At 45.2% G+C, this 18848-nt stretch overlaps 1 long non-coding RNA gene across 1 annotated transcript; it reads right to left on the reverse strand.

The window, feature by feature from the left end:
- Nucleotides 1–3336: 3336 nt before the first annotated feature.
- On the reverse strand, nucleotides 3337–8310 carry LOC121102388. The gene is made up of 3 exons (XR_005834478.1): nucleotides 8097–8310; nucleotides 7447–7560; nucleotides 3337–6135 (listed from the first exon to the last, which is right to left on the reverse strand). It is a non-coding gene; the product is annotated as an uncharacterized LOC121102388 (long non-coding RNA).
- Between the last annotated feature and the right edge of the window lie 10538 nt (nucleotides 8311–18848).

An 18848-nucleotide genomic window follows, 5' to 3' on the forward strand; every position in this document is an offset into this window, starting at 1 on the left:
ACTCTTAGACGCACATCCCCATTTGTGAAGTCGCTCTGCCCACCAACGTAGCACTGGAATTTTCATAACGACTCTGCCGTAGGCAAGCAGCATCATTCCCATTTGCAGATGAGAAACCTGAGGCTCAAGGGGGCTCAGTGCCTTGTCCCATGTGAACGTCTGTTAAGGTACAGAACTGGGAGTTGAAGCTCAGGGAGTGACCCAGAGGGACGGGCTCCTGTGGGCAGGGAGCCCTTGCTTCCCCCCTCCCCCCCACCCCCAGGACTTGCTGCCTGTCCCTGGAGGGTGTCTGCATCTTCTCGGATTCCTAACTCCTTTCTCTTCTGGGCTAACTGCTTGAGTCCTCAGGACCCTGAAAGCACATTCCTTTGGGCTCTTGGTAATGGAGCATTTCAAAATTGAACCTAAATTAAAAATAAAAGCCTTAATTAGTTTCCTTTGCAGTTTTATCTGCAAACAAATAAATGGCTGCCTCTGGAGAGGTTTCTTCATTTTTCCGGGCATGATTCATCACCAGATAAATGCTTCCTCCAAGATACAGTAGAAAACTAATGAGAATCTAATCTCTGTTGAGCAGAGAAGGAAAAATGCAAGTTGAATGCAGGGATGGCCACGGGGCAGTGAGTGAGTGACTTCGAATGCTCTGTCTGGCCTCGTGTGGCCTTCAAAAGGGGGGTGAGCTCTGAACCACCAAAATAAGGTCCTGAATGAAACTGGCATTTATTTCCTATGTGAGCTTCAGCTTATGGGACACTCCCAGCACTTGACCCTCCCTGTGGCGAGAGCTCAACCCCCACAGCCTCTGCAAAGATACCAGCTCTTCCTCCCTCTGGCACAACCACGCTGGCATCAAGGTGTCCCAGTCCCTCCTGGAACCTGGGATATGGTTTTCCTCTTTGGAATCACAGATAAGCCTGGGACAAATACTGGGACCATTCTCTCGGACTCTGAGGACCACAGCATTGCTGGGTTTTGGGGAATTACTCAGGAACCTTCTGCTCTGAGAAACCTTTGTTCAGTGGAAGCAAAACCAATTCCTTTGCCCCTTCATCCGGACCGCAGGTGTAGCCAGGAGCAGAAGAAATGTGGGTCCCCCGGGGAGCTGGAATACTCTGTGGTCATGAGGAAGTGATTTCACAGCCAGCCTCAGCTCGTACCCACCACAAGTACGTGGACGAGGCAGAGATTAGTCCCTGCCATCTTCCAGGTGACGAAACCGTGGTTGGAGAAGGGAAAGTGACTGGTGACAATCGCAAACTGGTGTTGGAACCAGGGCTTCAAAGTCACAGCCTTTTCTACCCCCTGGTGCACCTCCATGCCAACACACTTGGCAAACTACAGGCAAGTTACTTCCTGTTTCAGAGCCTCAGTTTCCCCTCCTCTAAGGTAGGGCTAAGGGGATCTACTCTGCAGACCTGCTGAGGTAAGATGATGTAAATGGATATTAATAGGTAGACGTCTGTCTGTAGAAATAGATCAAACAGATAATAAGATGCTTAAAGCACTTGGCATTCTACCTAGAGCATGAGACCAATCACCATGACAGCATTAATACCAGCTAATCTTTATTGAGTGCTGACAAGGTTTCTGGCAAGTTCTATGGCTGTCTCCGTTTTGCACTTGAGAAAACCTAAGCATGCAGAAGGGAGGTGATTTGCTTGCTGTTACCCAGTTTCCTGCTAAAGGTGAAAAGGCAAGTACCCAAGGCTATAATACAGGCACTTATTCCATTATGGCTCTGGGAACTACATCCCCTTTCCTTTCACTGGCGGAAACAAAAGGCAATTATTTTGGACCCCACAGGGGAGAGGCTGAAAAGCTCTCTTCAGATAGCTTACCCATAGACTTGCCAGATGTTAAGCTAGGCGTAGATTCCTGAAGGAAGGCTGGAGCCTCGGGGCCTCACTGGTGTCCCCTGACCAATGGGGATCGTGGTAATCTCTCCAGCTTGTTGTGAATATTGAGGGAAGAGTCTGAAACGCTTTGCCCTTGACGTGCTGCCCACCACAAGAATCGCTTGTCCTCCTATGTGAAGCTCATAGGGCCACAGCATTATATGCTCTGTGTCATGATGCCATTTGACACAGAGATAAATCATTTTTCTAAGTCTCCAGCCCAGAAGATGGTATTTTATTGGGACAAAAGGACACCCAGCTGACTATCTTGGAAATTGCAAGTAAACTCTTTAAGTGCCTGGGTTATTAATGACCCGTTGTTTCAACTGAAGACCTGATTTAATGTCATTTCTTTTCTTTTTTTTTTAATTGAGAAAGAGAGAGAGAGTGTGTGAACACGGGTGAGCGGAGGGTGGGGGCAGGGGCAGAGGGAGAGGGAGAGAGAGAATCTTAAGCAAGCTCCACACCCAGCATGGGGCCCAACATGGGGCTCAATCTCATGACCCTGAAATTATGACCTGAGCCAAAATCAAGAGTTTTATGTTTCACCAGCTGAGCCACCCAGGCATCCCTAATCTCATTTTTTTAACAGACATGTCCAGAAACTGTTTTCTTGTTCTCGTTTTGCGTTTAATAACCTGCCTTTTGTCTTAAAATAATGGTTGGTGTCACTGTACTGAGGTGCATAATTCAAAGGGGGAAAAACAACAGAAAATTGAAAATTCTTTTACCAGTAAACAAAACACTAGAAATACCCTGTGCTGCTCCACCAATTTTCAGGTGTGGTGAAGAAACTTAAGGTAATAATTTCTTTTTGTAGAGTTTTTTTTGTTTGTTTTTGTTTTTGTTTTTTTTTGCACAAGTATACTTTCTTATTGTGGTAAATATATATCTAACAAAATGTACTGTTCTAACCATTTTACGTGTGTAACTCAGTGACATTAAGCACATTCACAGTGTTGTGCAACCATCACCACTATCAATTTCCAGTACATTTCCCTCATCCCAAACAGGAACTCTATAACCAGTCAGCACTAAATCCCCATTCCCTCCTCTTCCCACCTGTTAACCTCTATTCTACCTTCTGTCTCTATGAATTTGACTACTTTGGGTATCTCATCTGAGTGGAATCACATAATATTTGTCTTTTTGTGTCTGGCTTATTTGCTTAGCTTAATGTTTTCCAGGTTCATCCATGTTATAACATATTATGAGCTGAATTGTGTCCCCTGCCCAGCTAGAATTCATATGTTGAAGTCCTAAACCCTCAGTCCCTCAGAATATAACCGTATTTGCAGAGAGGGTCTTTATAGAGGTGATTAAGTTGAAATGAGGTTGTTGGAGTGGGCCCTAATCCAATGTGACTTGTGTCCTTATAAGAAGAGAACATTTGGACACAGACACATACAGAGGGAAGACCATATAAAGACACAGGGAGAATATGACCATCTGAAAGCCAAGGAGGGAGGCCTGGAGTGGATCCTTCCCTCATGGCCCTCAGAAAGAACCAACCCTACCAACATCTTGATCTCGGACTTCAGCCTTCAGAACTAAAGAAAATAAATTTCTGTTGTTTAAGGCACCCAATCTGTGGTACTTTGTTATGACAGCCTTAGAAAACAGCATGTACCAGAAATTCCTTCCTTTTTATGGCTGAAAAACATCCCACTGGATGTATGGACTACATTTTTTTAGGCATGCATCTGTCAATGGACACTTGGGTTATTTCCATCTATCGGTTGTTGTGAATAATGCTGCTTTGAATCGTGGTGTACAAGTATTTGCTTGAGTGTCTGCTTTCAGTTCTCTTGGGTATATGCCCAGAAGGAGAATTGTTGGGTTGTATGGCAATTCTGTTTAACGTTTTGAGGAATTGCCAAACTGTTTCCCAAAGTGGCTGTACCATTTTAATTCCTACCAGCAAAGCACAAGTATTCTAATTTCTCCACATCATTGCCAATATTCGTTATTTTACTTTTGGGGGCATATATTTGTTTTTTAATATTTGTTCAACCAGAGGCATCAAAATCAGCAGCAAGGAGTTACACTACCCAGATGGCAGAGTAGGTTCCTAATAGGCTGTCCTCCCTCAGAGAACAACTGTGAACACTGGATAAAATACAAGAATCAGTACCTGAAGCCTCTGGAAAGTCCACTAACGTGAGCAGATTTTGAAGAGGGTCAAAATTTGAAAGAAGGGACCAATATTAAGTAGTTTTCAGCTTTTGTGGCTTCAGCCTGAAGGTGCCATGCAGTCATGGTGAAATGAACAGTAGCTAAAACTCCAATGGAAATCCTGCCATATTTCTGGCCTGGGAACTAGAGCTCAGTTCTGTGGGGCTATTGTGACCACTGGAGAGCCAGTAGAGTCCTGGACAGGAGAGAGCTGGAGAAGGGGGACCCCCCCCAAATTCTTCTTTTTCTCTAAAATGGCTCTGGCTGTATATAGAAAACATATGCAGGGCAGATGTAAGTAGCTTCCAGCTAAGGTTAAACAAAATCACATGTGTTTTTATATGTTAGAAGTAACAAATTGGAAAATAAAATTTTTAGACATTACAATATCATCAACAATTTAGGAATACACTTAACCAAAGATATCCGAGAGTTTTGCAATGGAAGACATTGGCAATAAGTCTTACTTACATAAATGAAGTGATATACAATATTCATGGATTGGATGACTCAGTATTTTTGAGATGACAATTTCCCCCAAATTGATGTACAGATTCAACACAATCCTAGTCAAAATCCCAGCGGACACTTTGGTAGAAATTGATGAGCTGGTTCTAATATTTATGTGGAAAAGCAAATGATCTAGAGTCGACCAAAACAATTTCAGAAAAGAATAAAGTTGGAAGATGTACACTATCTTATATAGTGTAACTTTCATTTCAAGACTTTCCATAAAATCGTAGCAATCAAGAGAGGGTAGTATTGGTGAAGGACAGACCTATGGATCAGTGCAACAGAAGAGAGTCCAAAATAGACCTACGCATACATGATCAATTGGTTTTCAACAAAGGTGCTAAAGCAATTCGATGAGGAAAGAATAGTCTTTCTGTTCTTTGAGCCAAAGCAGTTCCCAAAGCTAGTCCAGAATCATGGACCAGGGAAATAAACTCTATCTACCTCTTGATGGAAGGGGCAGCCAAGTCACATGGCAAGGGCTGTGGAGACAGGGAGACATGAAGGACTGGTTTCGTTTTAAAATCTACCACCCCACGCAGCCTGAATGTGGCTTTGCGACAATTCATCAGAGAACTCTGTTTGTCTGCCTAGGCTTCAGCTCCAAGGCTACCTGCTCTGAGAGGCCTGCCTAGATGGCTGTACCTCAGGGTGACCCACCCATGACTACCTGTCACACTGTTTTGTGCAGCTTCTTCATAACTCTTCTACAGTCTTGTTTCTTATTTGTTCGTTGGTCTGTCTTCCCCATTAGGATATGATTATAGTTGAAGATGGCTTTGAAGTAGGTGGAGAGAATTGAGGCTGGAAGGGTAGCCAGAGGCCAGGCTGGGGCTGCAGTGTTCCAGTGGGGGTTCAGACATTAAGTTGTACAAAGGGTCAGGAGTTTAGAGCAAGGGTGTAGCCTGATAATGGATATTTTCTAACAAGACTCCTGTGGCAAGGGCACCAGAGTAGAATTCCTTGAGAGGTGGGGTGAAGGGGGAATGGGATGGGGCAAAAACAGGGACAGAACGTGGTCTATCTGAAGGTGGCTGTGTCAGTCTAAGTGAGAGTGGATGGTCAGTGGGGATGGGGAGGCTGGTCCCTGATGGTGGATATGGCCGGGCCTTCTGAATTTTCAACAGAGTATGGGCATTTAGATGTTCTATGTGGAATCTCAATATTTTTCGTTGTTGGCAAATAATAAAAATGTTTAAACTGTATTGGATGGTGGGGTGTGGCCTGAGCCCCACTGACAGCCTCTCTGCCAGGCATCTTAATTACGATTTCGCAGGTATAATTTTAACTTAACTTGAATGCCTGGAATCCAGGTTATTGCTCTGAATGGCTCACGTGGATAACCCATCATACAGCACCTAGGAGACGAGGTCAGAAGGTGGAGGGCACAGAGCAAGGGAAGATGATGAGCCCCACAGGCGGATGGAGGCCCAGCTCTCTGCCGTCACTGGGAGGATTCCAATACATGAGGAGTGCTCACGGACCAGCTCTGCCATTTCTTCTTTTTAGTTTCTTCCTCTTCAAAGTAGGAATAGCTCTGTTCTTCTCACGTCTGGTTGGTGGAGAAAGCAAGGTCATTTCTGTGCACTTCGCCTAAATGAATTCCTAACATGAACAGCAACTCTGTGAAGTTGTTATTGTGTGTGTGTGTGTGTGTGTGTGTGTGTGTGTGTATCTATAGTACTTTCAGGCCCCCTGCTGTTCTATAGAGGAGAGAGGGGCTGGAAATTGAGTCTATAATGGGTCATGTTTACGTGATGAAGCCTCCACACACATTCCTAACGTACAAGCTTCAGAGAGCTTCTAGGTTGGTGGGCACCTATACATGGTGGGAAGTGAGCGCATCCCCACTCCATGAGGATAGAAACTCCTGCACTTGGGACCGTCCCAGACCTTGCCCTATATGTCTCTTCATCATATCCTTACTGATAAACCTGTAAATGTCAGTGTTTCCCTGAATTCTGTGAGCCATTTTAGGAAATGATTTCACCCAAGTTGAGGATTGCGGGAACCGTGATTTATATCCAGTTGGTTGGCAGTACAGGTAACAGCCTGGGATGGGTGATGATGTCTGGGTTGGGGGCAGTCTGGTGGGCCTGAGCCCTTACCTTGTGAGGTCTGTACTAACTCTGGTTAGTGTCAGAATTGAGCTAAATTGTAGGACACTGAGCTGGTGTCAGAGAGTTGGTCAGTGTGGACTAAAAAGCCATCCATCTGGTCCCAGAAGTATTCTGTGGGTTGTGAGCCTGCCGAGTTGGAGAAATAGAGTTTTCCTTTAGTTGGTATAGAGGCGTTTTTCCCTTACGGGGGTATAACACAGAATGACTGGGGACTGGCCTTTCAGATAAGGTGGCCAGAGGTGGCCTCTACAAAGAGGTGATATCTGAGTTGATGCCAGAGCCAGCCATGTGACCATCTGGGGAAGGAAGGAGCATTTCTTGGCCCAGCAAGTGCAGAGCTCCTGAGGCTGGAAGAGGCTTTGTGTGTGACATCCCAGGCAAGCGTGGGCTGAATGGCTGGAGCACTGTGTGCAAGGGAGGGAGTCGTAGGAGAGGAAGTCAGAGAGGTTTGCATATCCCAGATCTTACAGACTGGGTTTTATTCTATAGGGAGATATCGTAAGGCTGGAAGTGGGGAATGACTTGAGCTAACGCATGTGGGACATCAGCTTGTGGGGAGGGGGGGAAGGATGCAGGGATGCATCGTGGTGGGGGCAGGAGTAGAGACCAGTTGGGACAGAACCGAAGTCGAGCAGATGTGTGAGGACAGAGCACCAGTCACTATGCTGGACAGTGAAGGAGCCACAGTCCACAGGGGCTTACAGTGTAGAGAGCACACCACCAGGGAATAGAGGCTTACATACCTGGGACAAAGACAAGGAGCTCATCTCCCCAAAATGCTGATTTCATGAGCCTTGTCTTCCTAACTGGACCATAGGGTTCTCCAAGTGTCCAACTTTCTCTCCCACATTGCTCTCCTGCAGGGAGAAACCAGCAGAACCTCTTGTAAAGAAGCCGCTCCCTGGAAAAGCACTTAACAGTATGCTCTAGGCCCCTAACTTTCCTCTCCACTGCGGTCTGGGTGAACTGTGAACAGGGCTCCAGGCCCTTCGGCATGTGCCTTGAGTGCAGGTGGGTCTGCTGGGGTCACTGCTGTTTTTTCTGCCTTTTGTTACATGTTCTTGTTGAGGTATATGACCTTCTAGAAGTATCTCCCCGGGGCCAGTCAGTATCTTAGTGTGGATTCTGTGAGAATGGAGGTCATGGTTGTCTGTCATGGTTCACTGAACTGCACTCAAACTCTGGCCAACACAGGGGAGTCCAGCCACCGGCAGGCACTAGGCTCAGTGTTGATTGAACTACTTGGGATGGCTTGATTTTTGTTTGTTTTTAAACTGAGAGGGGCGGACCAAACTGCACTGCAGGGAGAGTCTGGTGAAGAATGACAAAAAAACAAGAAAAATGAGGTGTTTTTGTTTTTGTTTTTGGATTAATTCTTCTTTGGTCAACCTACCTCAGTTAAATTCTCTGAACTTTGGTCAAAGAAATGATGAGGGGGTGCCTGGGTGGCTCAGGCGACTGGACATCTGACTCTTGATCTCAGCTCAGGTCTTGATCCCAGAGTCATGAGTTCAAGCCCCACACTGGGCTCCATGCTGGGGGTGGAGCCTACTTAAAAAAAAAAATGATTAGAGAAACAGTAACAAAAATAGTGGCAATATCCTTAATAGTTGCTTCTTGCTGCAGGAGTTGTTACCACCATTCTTAAAGAGGAGTAGAAAGTTCTGGAGACCAGGAACCAGGAAAACAGGTTCTAGTCCCAGTTCTGCGATCTCCTAGCCATGTGGTTTTGAGCAAGTCACATTTCTCTCGGGGCCTCAGCCTCCTCATGTATAAAGTTCCTACACTACGTTTTTATCATCTAGGAAATGCAGTGACACCTGTCCTGCTTTGCCAGCCATCTGCCAAGCGACACTGGGCTTGCTACTAACCTTTCTGAGCCAGAGCTTCCCCACGGGCACAGAGCAGTTGGTAACACCTACTCTGGTGTGGGGAAAACCCAGGGCCCGTGGTAGGTCCCTGGACACGAGATTTCTAGGCTGTATGAGTGGCAGTAATGTCTTCCTCCTGAATTGTCCTCACGTTTTCCCTGTTAAAATGTTCCTTCGCTCCACACTTAATATCCTACGATCTACAATGGCACAGTCATGGAAAAACGAACACCGTTGTTCTGAGCTTGTTTTTCTGGGTGCCGGAGGGTCTGTCAGTTTTGGGGAAGAACGGGACTGAGCAAGTCCTCGCCAGTTACGTGAGGCCGGGAGCTGGGACTGTGTTTGTTTGTTTGTTTCTTTCTTTCTTTTTAAATTAATTAATTAAGCTCTTTTTTAGTGTTCTGGGGTAGAGGTTTGTCACTCCCAGGTTAGCTCTGGGCCTTTTTCAAAACTGGTTTCCTTCCTGGCACTGCTATCTTGGGTGGGATAGTGGCCCCAATCCACTACCTGAAAGACCCCAAAACTGCTCTGGCAGCCCCAGCTCCAGGGCCAAGATGCTGCTCCAACAGGTTGGTTGGTTAAGAAAAACAAATGTGAGGAAATTTCCCTTAGTTCTGCTATTCATCCCCCCGTGGATTGTTTGGTCAAATTGTCTGCTGTACCTTCCCACCCCTTTCTATGTCCTTCCTCAAGGAGCTTCTAGAAGGAGCCAGCCTGGCAGCAAGGTGGCAGCACAGGACACAGGGGGGCTTTAGCTCCTGCTTCTGTGAAGTGGTCACTAGCCAGGGAGGAGACTGATGGCAAGGTCTAGTCAGGAGCTTCCCAGTTCCTGGGAACTGTGGGGTCTGTGGGGTGACCTCAGAGGTTGCCATTAGTTTGAGGTCTAAGCTGAATGAGGGTGGGGGCTCTCCAGCTCCCCTCCCCCTGCTAATCCTTGCATTCTTGCTTTCATTTATTTCATATACAGGGAGGCTATATAAAATTTCATCCATATTAATAGTTCAAAAATGTTTGAACGTGCCGGAGCTAGACCACTGGGTGCTACTGAAAGAGTGTTCATTTCCAACTGCACTAGGAGAAAGCTGATATTTCTTCTGGGAATATCAACTCAGCAGGCCATACATGGAAAGGGCTCTTTATCATCTTCCCAAGTCTTGCCTATCTCCTGTCCCATCCCATCTACTGCAGTCCTGAGAGGTGGGCAGGATGGATGCGATCACCTCCATTCTACAGGTGACCGCTGAGGTTCAGAGGGATCTCATGACTTGCCAGGGAGCTCAGACCCGAGCTCGGGCTTTCTGCCTTGTAGGCCAGTGCTTCCTTTGTTTTGTATCTAGAACCCCCAAGAAGAACCGGGAGCCCTGGCTGCTGAAAGGGGACCCTGGCGAGAAAAAGCCCTTAGCTAGTGAAGTGTACCGGAAGAGGCGCCCCCCAAATGAGCTACAGGCCAGTGAGAACAAGCGGATGCTTGAAAAGCTGTTCAAACAGGGCACAAAAGGAAATCCATTTTTATAAAGTCAATTTGTATTTGTAAAGTTGTCTTCCTTTCCTGTAATAGGAAGAGAAGGGCTTAATAACTCCTATCAGTGGAGAAAATGTGGACTTAATTCTGCATAACAAACCTTTCTAAACAATCCTTATTTACTGTACTTTTCTGGCCACCTTTCCATAACTTGCCTCTTCCTCCCAGAAGCCCCAAACCCCTTTTCCTTTATGTAGACTAAGGTGATCTAGAAGTCTCATTCATCTGGCCGCCTCCTTGAACCACATTTTTCTTTGCAAACTGCTGTGTGTAGATAGGTATGTAATTGAAACTGTTTTTCTCCCCTTTCTTAATCCATTTTTTTTTTCAGTTTGATTCATTGGCCCCAGCCAATGAACCTAAGATGTATAGAGGGAGAAAGAATTTTTTTTGCTCCCCTGCACTAGTCTGCCAGTGGTACCCAGGTATCAGGGCCGCAGTGGCAGGGGTAGAGCGAGCAGAGTGTCCTAGTCTTCAGGCTCCTCAGAAAGATCCCGTCTCTAAGTAACAACTGGGGCTGACTCCTTTGGTGCTGAGTCATAGCGTCTACCATTCTTCCTCTTCGTTAACCTTTCCCTGCAACGCTGCTGGTAGTGTTCATAGAAGGGGGAACTCAGGTGTTAAGGCAGACATGGTAACTCCCCCTCGTCCCCCATAGAAAGGAAGTCCAATCTGGCATGTGTCTCTAATATATTTGTTAGAACAACCATCTGGACTCCTTGCTGCCCAGTTGCCTGCAGATGACTTAGCCTTTTGGAAAAAAGCCATCTAATTCTAAAGAATTAGAGAAAATAGCTCTTCTTATGCATTATAAATGGAACAGACAAGATCCAGATTAGCTCTGTTTCTTATTAATCCTTTCGTTTCAGAGAGTTTCCTAGCGTGGAGGATGCCCCCTTTGTCATAAAACATTTGCCTGGAACTGGGATTGCCTTTAAACTTTGGGATGGAAAAAAGTTTCATAGAGGGAATAATGTGCTGACTCCAAAGTGAAATTTGTCCCCAGGCCACTCTTGATACGAAACGGATGGCCAACAAATAGAGCCAAGTGTGCATCCCCATGCAGGGGGCTCCTTGGCAAGACGATAGAAAGCAATCACGGTTTGGGCAAAATCTGGAGGATCTCACTCTGACTGACAGGTTGACCACCTAACAACAGCCCGACCAAAACAAAAATGTGTACCCATCAGAAGGCACTTTCAACTCTGAATACAGAAGAAAAAATCAGAGTCAGGAGGCCAGCAGTGGGCTGCCAGATACTTCCTGACTCGGGGACCTGGCTTCTCATCAGTTCATAGGAAGTATCTCTGGAGCCATGTAAACTGCTCTTTAGTTCCAAAATAAGGTGTTTTCATTTGATGTTGTGGGCGTGTCATCTAGAACATTTGGCATTTTCTTCCAGGCCCCTATTTTGAAACCCTTTCATTAAAAAAAAAATGCTTTCCTTAAAAAATGTGAACGTTTAGGTGCAGTCATGGCTCATTCTCTCAGACTCTGTGCTAATTTAGAATTTATGATCATTTACCGAATGGATTTCTTTTAGCGAAGTTGCACGGGTCAGATGTGGTGTTAAAACCACCTGGGGGGGAGTGGGGTCAGGGTGGGGGGTGAGAATTTCAATTCTGCAAGGAAATGACAGTTTCAACCTCTGGCTCCAAAAGAAACCATACCATTCATGGAAGCAAGCCATGAAGTTTTTCCTAGGTGGAAAAGCACGGGTTGCCCTGATTTAGAAATTCGACTTGCATACCCTCACACATTGTAAATGAGAAGCCAAGAACACCCTGTCTTCTCCCTTTCTGAGGTGGATTTCTTTGGATAGGTTGGTCTGATGCCTGCTTATATGTGGATTTTACCTCAGTGTGCACACCACCCTCTTAGGCACCAACTTTGTAAGGGGCTGGGGGTGGAGGGAGGGAGAAACTCTATCACATTAAATGTATGCTCTAAGTCGAAGATGAATCCTCATTGTATGAATGGAGTGTTTTTATTTAATGTGTGCTTTGGAAGTGAGGATATAAGACACTCAACTTCCGTCCTCCGTTTCTACAAACTCACAGAGGACAGCACTTTACTGACTTTGAAAGACCCAAGTTGCATTTTAAACTGTTTTATAAGTCATAGATTGTATACATAGAGACCAACCGCCCCATTGTCTAATCAGCTTAGGTTGGGGGGAGTGGCCACTGGCCAAATCAGGTCCACCTCCTGATTTTGTAAATAAAGTTTTATTGGAACCCAGGCATGCTGATTTGTTTACGGACTGTCTGTGGCTCCTATCCCACTACAACAGCAGAACTGAGAAGTTGCAACAGAGGCCATATGGCTTGCAAAGCCTAAACTATTACTGTCTGGCTCTTTACAGAAAAAGCTAGCTGACCCTGGTCTAAGGTTATGCAAACTGCCCCCCACCTACCAGCCGTAGCCACAGATATGTTTAGATGGTGTTTTAAAAAGTAATGCAGCAAGCAGGCATACAAGCAGCACGGCCCTGCTGTTGGCCCCGGGCCTCCTTCCTGCATTCCGCTCACTGCCTGGCACCCGTAGGCACTAGATCCCACCCCTGATTAGCAGACTCAGGAAGGGGCTTGGCTTGGAAGTCTGGAGACCCGGCTTGCAGTCTTGCTCCACTTTGAGCTTACCCTGTGACCCTAATAAAGCTAATTCTATTCCCTGGCCTCAGTTTCCCCTTGTCTTACCTGGCTTCTAAGCAGCACTTTCGACTCTAACACACTCCCGCCTCGCTGCTCCCAGTGTGGTCCTCAGGCCAGCAGCAGGGACATCACCCACTACTTGTTAGAAATGCACAGTCTCAGGCCTCCGCCCAGACCAGAACCCACATTTTAACAAGCCCCCAGGTGATTCTCATAAACACTAGGTGTGGCAGCACTTCGCTAGAATATCACCTTCCTGATGTGATGTTAGCAGCGAAGTAAATTAGAGGCGGCTGGGGATTTCCATTCTGAGTTGTTTTTAGTCCTAGGGTGAGTTAGGCGAGACTTAAAATGTGTGGCCTTAATAAGCAACATTTCCCTAGGCACTTGCTTAAGACATTGTGGGACCCACTGTGAGTCTGAGTGTCAGCAGAACCGCTCACCACTCTTAAAACACACGGCACAAATGCAGGACAGGTGCCACCTGGCTGTGAAATGGTAGCTTGACTTTACCAGTAAAGAAAGAGTATCTGTATTCACAACTGTGTGTGTCACAACTGTGTGTGTGTGTGTGTGTGTGTGTGTGTGTGTAGCAAAATGCTGAAATGTCTCTCTCACTGGGGAGGTGCTATTCAGGCATTTGCCAGAAGGTCTCAAGGAATCAGAAATGAGGAATCAGATATGCAAAAATCAGGGGCGCCTGGGTGGCACAGCGGTTAGGCGTCTGCCTTCGGCTCAGGGCGTGATCCCGGCGTTATGGGATCGAGCCCCACATCAGGCTCCTCCGCTATGAGCCTGCTGCTTCCTCTCCCACTCCCCCTGCTTGTGTTCCCTCTCTCGCTGGCTGTCTCTATCTCTATCGAATAAATAAATAAATCTTTAAAAAAAAAAAAAAAGAAATGCAAAAATCAGAGCATGTTTGCTGCTGGACTTTAAGAATACACACAGAATTCTTAAAAATTGCTGTTTCCAAGAGTTGAGGAGATTGCATTTGAGTCATCTTCTTCCAGGGTCCACTGTCCAGTAACACAAACAACAACAATAACAGTAACAGCCAGTCCTTCCTGAGCGCCTACTATGTGCCAGAAGCTGTTCTCAATCTTTTAACATGCATAAACCCATTTAATCCTCAGAGCAGGCCGATAAAGTAAATACTATCACTATCCCCATTTGGAGATAATGGAGAAACCTAGGAACAAAGTGAAACAATTTATCTAAGGCGACAGGGCAGAGCTGGGATTAGAATGGAGGCCTCTAGCTGCACGCTGGCAGTGGCAATGTTATGCTGCCAGACGTGCTGAATCTTTGCTGGGTGACTGGAAAGGACGGGGCTGCCAGTAGCCTATTTGCAAGGAGCCCCGGGGGTATCTCGGGAAGGGCATAGGCTGGATTCTGCTTGCCTGCCTTCTTGTCCGAGTAGATAATCGTCTGCTATTTGTTACTCTCCTCTGATAGATGGAAAGTCCTTCACAGCAGGAGCCATGCCTCCTTTGTCCGCCATTGTGTTTCCAATGCCTTAGCACAGTGCTTGGGCCAGAGTGAGTGCTGAGTAAATGCCTGGTGAATGAATGAGGAATGAACTAGTGAGTGAGTGGCCTATTGCTTGGAGGACAAATCAGAGTCCGACATAGGTGAAGTTTGGTCAAGGGCTGAATCACTCAAACGGTTGAGACTCTGAACATCTGAAGGAATCACTGAGGGCTTCCTGGAAGAGGGAGTGCTTGTGCTGAGCCTGGAAGCAGAGTGGAGGAAGGTAGGAGCAAGTATTGAAAAAGCAGTGTTTGCAAGCTCTGGTCCAAGATGTCACAAACACCTGTCCTGTGGAGGGGGACCACACAGGCAATGTATTGAACAGACACCTTCCTGCTTGGCTTGGGGCTTTGGCTGGAGCACGTTCTTCTGTCCAGCTTTGGCACCAGATGGTCCCCTTGCATCGGCCAAGGATGCCCGCCTGTCTGCTCCTTCTCCCTCCTCTGCTTATCAGCTGAAGATGAACTCCGTAGAGCCCTCCTGTCAACTGAAGCACAAACCATTCCCTTGTAGGGCAAAGGCTTGTGATTCTTTGCAACAATATTTCATAATTTATATATTTGATTAAAAACCAGAACCTGTGCCAGCAGCCTGCATAATCTAACATATTGGGATCATTAGCTGCTTGTGTCACTCTTCTATTTTAAAACTTTCCATATTTGAACTCATGGAAGTACATCCTTCACATTTATTAAACTTTTCCCATAAAAACAGTTTAGTAAGGCTCCATCATCTTTCATAGAATTAAAAACAAAGGCCACAATAAAACGCTTCAGACATTTCCTTTAGGGAATACCATTTTATTTAGGCCTTTAAAAACATTTGTCTTGCCAGTAATTAAAAAAATATCAAGACAAATGGGATTTTTAGTGGCTCGATAATTAGTTCAAGATGAGCTTTGTGACTTGGCTTCTATCCTTGCTCTTCGGGGCAGGTCCTCCTAGGCCTCTCAGGAACCTGCGTTCCCCAGTCCTGGGACAATCTTAGTCCCTTCGGCTCCTTGGGTTGGTTCTCTTCCAACTTCTCAGATTGTTCCTTTTCTGTGCTTTGCTCCTGTTGTTTCATCCACCCTCCCTCTCTGTAGAGAACCAAGCCAGCTCTACTTTGCCCAGCAGGCTCCCCGCACCCTGCCCACCCAGCTCTAACAGGGCCTCTCACTCTTTTTTTTTTCCCCACTAGGGGCCTATTTCAGGGGATCTGCTTGTGGCCCCCTTTGTGAATCCCTTCTCCTCCACCTGCAGTTGCCAGGTTGGCACGCGATTGAGACTCTGCCAATCACAATACCCCAGTCCTCTGACACAGTGATTGGTCAAGGGATTGGCACGTGACCCACATTGGGCCAACCAGAATCCTTCTCAGAAAGCCCCAGAAAGAGACGGTCATTTGTCTTCGGGCTCACCAGCACCAAGGGCAAAAGTGACCCTCTGGCTGCTGCTGGTGGCCATGGCCGCTACTATCTAGATCAGCTTACCTGAGGATAAAGCCAACATGGAGGGACACAGAGGTGAGATGTGGAGAGAGGAATCAGATTCTTAACTACATAATTAGAATTACTAGATCCAGTTGTTCCTGAAGCTGGCTCTCCTCTTGAACTTTCTGACTAAAAAATAGATTCTAGAATGTAGATTCCCTCTCATTGTATTTGTTTGTTTAAACTGGTTTGAATTGGAGGTCCCTCACTTGCAACAACAGCGTCCCAGATAATATTTATTCTGTCCAAATGCTTTCTGTTATTCAAAAGCCGATGTTGTCCCAAACTGAGACCAAAGAACCACTTTATGCTGATGCTTGCAGTTTCTATTATAGAACAGAGGGAATCAGACCAAGAGATCATTTTGCTTCAAATTAGTGGAATCTGACTGAATGTAAATAGCAGTTGAGAAAAAAGGAGCCAACGCACTTCTTCCTTCAGCAGCTCACCTCCAATGTTGGCCATTGCACAGTCTTGTCTTTTATGTAACTTTCTGGTATTTGATCACAAACATTTGAAGCCAAAGTCTGATAACCCAGTGAGTCAAGCACTTATGTCACTATCTCTTGTGTCCCCATGGGACAGACTGGATTAAAAATCCAATGAACTGAGGAGTGTAATGGCTTCAGAAGTATATAATGCACCCAGATGTTTTGGGTGTCAGTCACATTGTTTTGGGCTAGAATCAACACGACCCCACTAATGAGAAACTATGTGATGAGGCAATATGTTCCACGAGAAGGAAATGTCTCACCCTGCACAAAGAATAATGAAACGTATTGTCTCATGTAACAGGAAGCCCAGGGGTGCGTTCACCGGCTGGATGACATAACCAAGTACCTAGGCTCTGTTTGACTCTCAGGTCCATCATCCTCAGCTTACTGGCTGGGTTAGCTTGTCTCCTCAAGGTTCTAAGATGGCACCAACCCAACTGCACCCCACTCAAGAAGAGGGACCTTCTTGAGAAATGGCTGACCCCAAAGCTGAGGTAAAGAAAATACAAGATGAGCTGTGAACTCCTGATTGTGCCAGAACGTTAAAACTGTGTGTGAAGAATGATGGTGACATATCAAAAGGACATAGCCAGTTTGAGGGAGTTTTCTTTGGGACAATTTGAACGTCCAAATAAATAACGATTATATTAGATTGAGTGATTGAGCGTCAAAATAAATAATGATAGTGTTAGCTTATAAGTGATTTAATAAAATGGAAATCTATATCTCCAAACTGATATAAATAAGGGGATAAATAAATAGAAGAGAGAGCTTTTCCTTATAGTAGAATGCTAATTAATAAACATAGAAGGATGACGCAATTAGAAAAATCAACATTTGGCAGCTGTCATAGTAATTCATTCAGTCAAGAAACATCAGTGGATACTTAGAGGCAGCGGGTGGCATGTTGATGAGGAACAGCATATTAACATAGTATCAAATACAAGCGTATCTCAATTTATTGCACTTTGCTTTATTGCATTTCACAGATATTATGTCTGTTCGTTTTTGTTTTTGTTTTTGTTTTTACAAATCGAAGGTTTGTGGCAACTCTCTACTGAGCAAATCCATCAGTGCCATTTTTTCCGACAGCGTTTGCTCACTTCATGTCTTTGTGTCACCTTTTGGTAATTTCCTTAATACTTCAAAATTTTTCATTATTTGTTACTGTCATCTGTGATCATTGATTATGACTTGCTGGAAGTTCAGATGATGGTTCTCATTTTATAGCAATAGAGTATTTTTAAATTAAGGTACATACATTGTTTTTTAGACATGATGCTATTGCGTACTTAATAGATGATGGTATAGTGCCAACATAATTTTTATATGGACTGGGAAGCCGACATGTTCATTTGCCTCACTTTATTGGTGATACTCACTTCGTTGCAGTCGTGTGGAACTGAACCCACGGTATCTCCAAGATAGGCCTGCACCTTCCCACAAGATCCTCATTTAATACAAAGAGGAAAAGAGGCACTTTACAAAGGAAAAACCTAGCTTAATCAAGTGCTGAAAATTAATATCAGCACCTAACAGCACAAATGCAAATCTCGTACCATCTGTTAGGGCACAATGAAAAGAAAACAACCTCCCTTTCGTGGCATTCCCACCAAGAATGCATAACCTGAATCTGATGATGAGAGAGTATCAGACAAACCCGATTTGATGGACATCCTACTCAGTAAGTGGCCTTCTTAGATGTCGAGGTCATAAATGTCAACGCAAGAGTGAGAAACACTTCCAGATTACAGAACACTAAAGACACAAGACGACTAAATGGAATGCATCATCCCCGACTGGATCTTTCTGTAGTAAAAGATATTATTGGTACAACTGGTGAATCTGAGGGTTCAATGGTAGAGTGTTAATTTCTGATTTTGATGGTTGTTTTGTGGTTATGTAGGAGAATGTTTTTGGTCATGGGAATTATACACTAAAATACTCAGGAGTGATGGGGCGTTGTTTCAGCCACACCCTCACACGGTTCAAGAGGAGAAGTTCTTTGTTCTCGTCTTGAAACCTTTTTTGTAAGTTTGAAATTATATCAAAAGAAAAAAGAAAGCAGGGCTATTTCTTCCAGAGCGTCTCTTTCCATTAAGGAAGGAAACTTTTCTTCTTCTTTTTTATTATGTTACGTTAGTCACTATACAGTACATCATTAGTTTTTGATGTAGTGTTCCATGATTCATTATTTGCATATAACACCTAATGCTCATTACAACACGTGCCCTCCTTAATACCCATCACCAGGCTACCCAACCCCCCCACCCCCCTACCCTCTAAAGCCCTCTCATTGTTTCCCAGAGTCCATAGTCTCTCGTGGTTTGTCTCCCCCTCTGATTCCCACCCCCTTCAGTTTTCCCTTCCCTCCCCTGTGGTCCTCTGTGCTATTCCTTATGTTTCACATCTGAGTGAAATCATATGATAATTGTCTTTCTCTGCTTGACTTATTTCACTTAGCATAATCCCCTCCAGTTCCATCCATGTCGATGCAAATGGTGGTTATTTATCCTTTCTGATGACTAATATTCCATTGTACATATAAACCACATCTTTATCCATTCATTTGTTGAAGGGCATCTTGGCTCCTTCCATAGTTT

Source organism: Ursus maritimus, unplaced genomic scaffold (assembly GCF_017311325.1).
Source record: "Ursus maritimus isolate PB19 unplaced genomic scaffold, ASM1731132v1 scaffold_14, whole genome shotgun sequence".
NCBI lineage: Eukaryota > Metazoa > Chordata > Mammalia > Carnivora > Ursidae > Ursus > Ursus maritimus.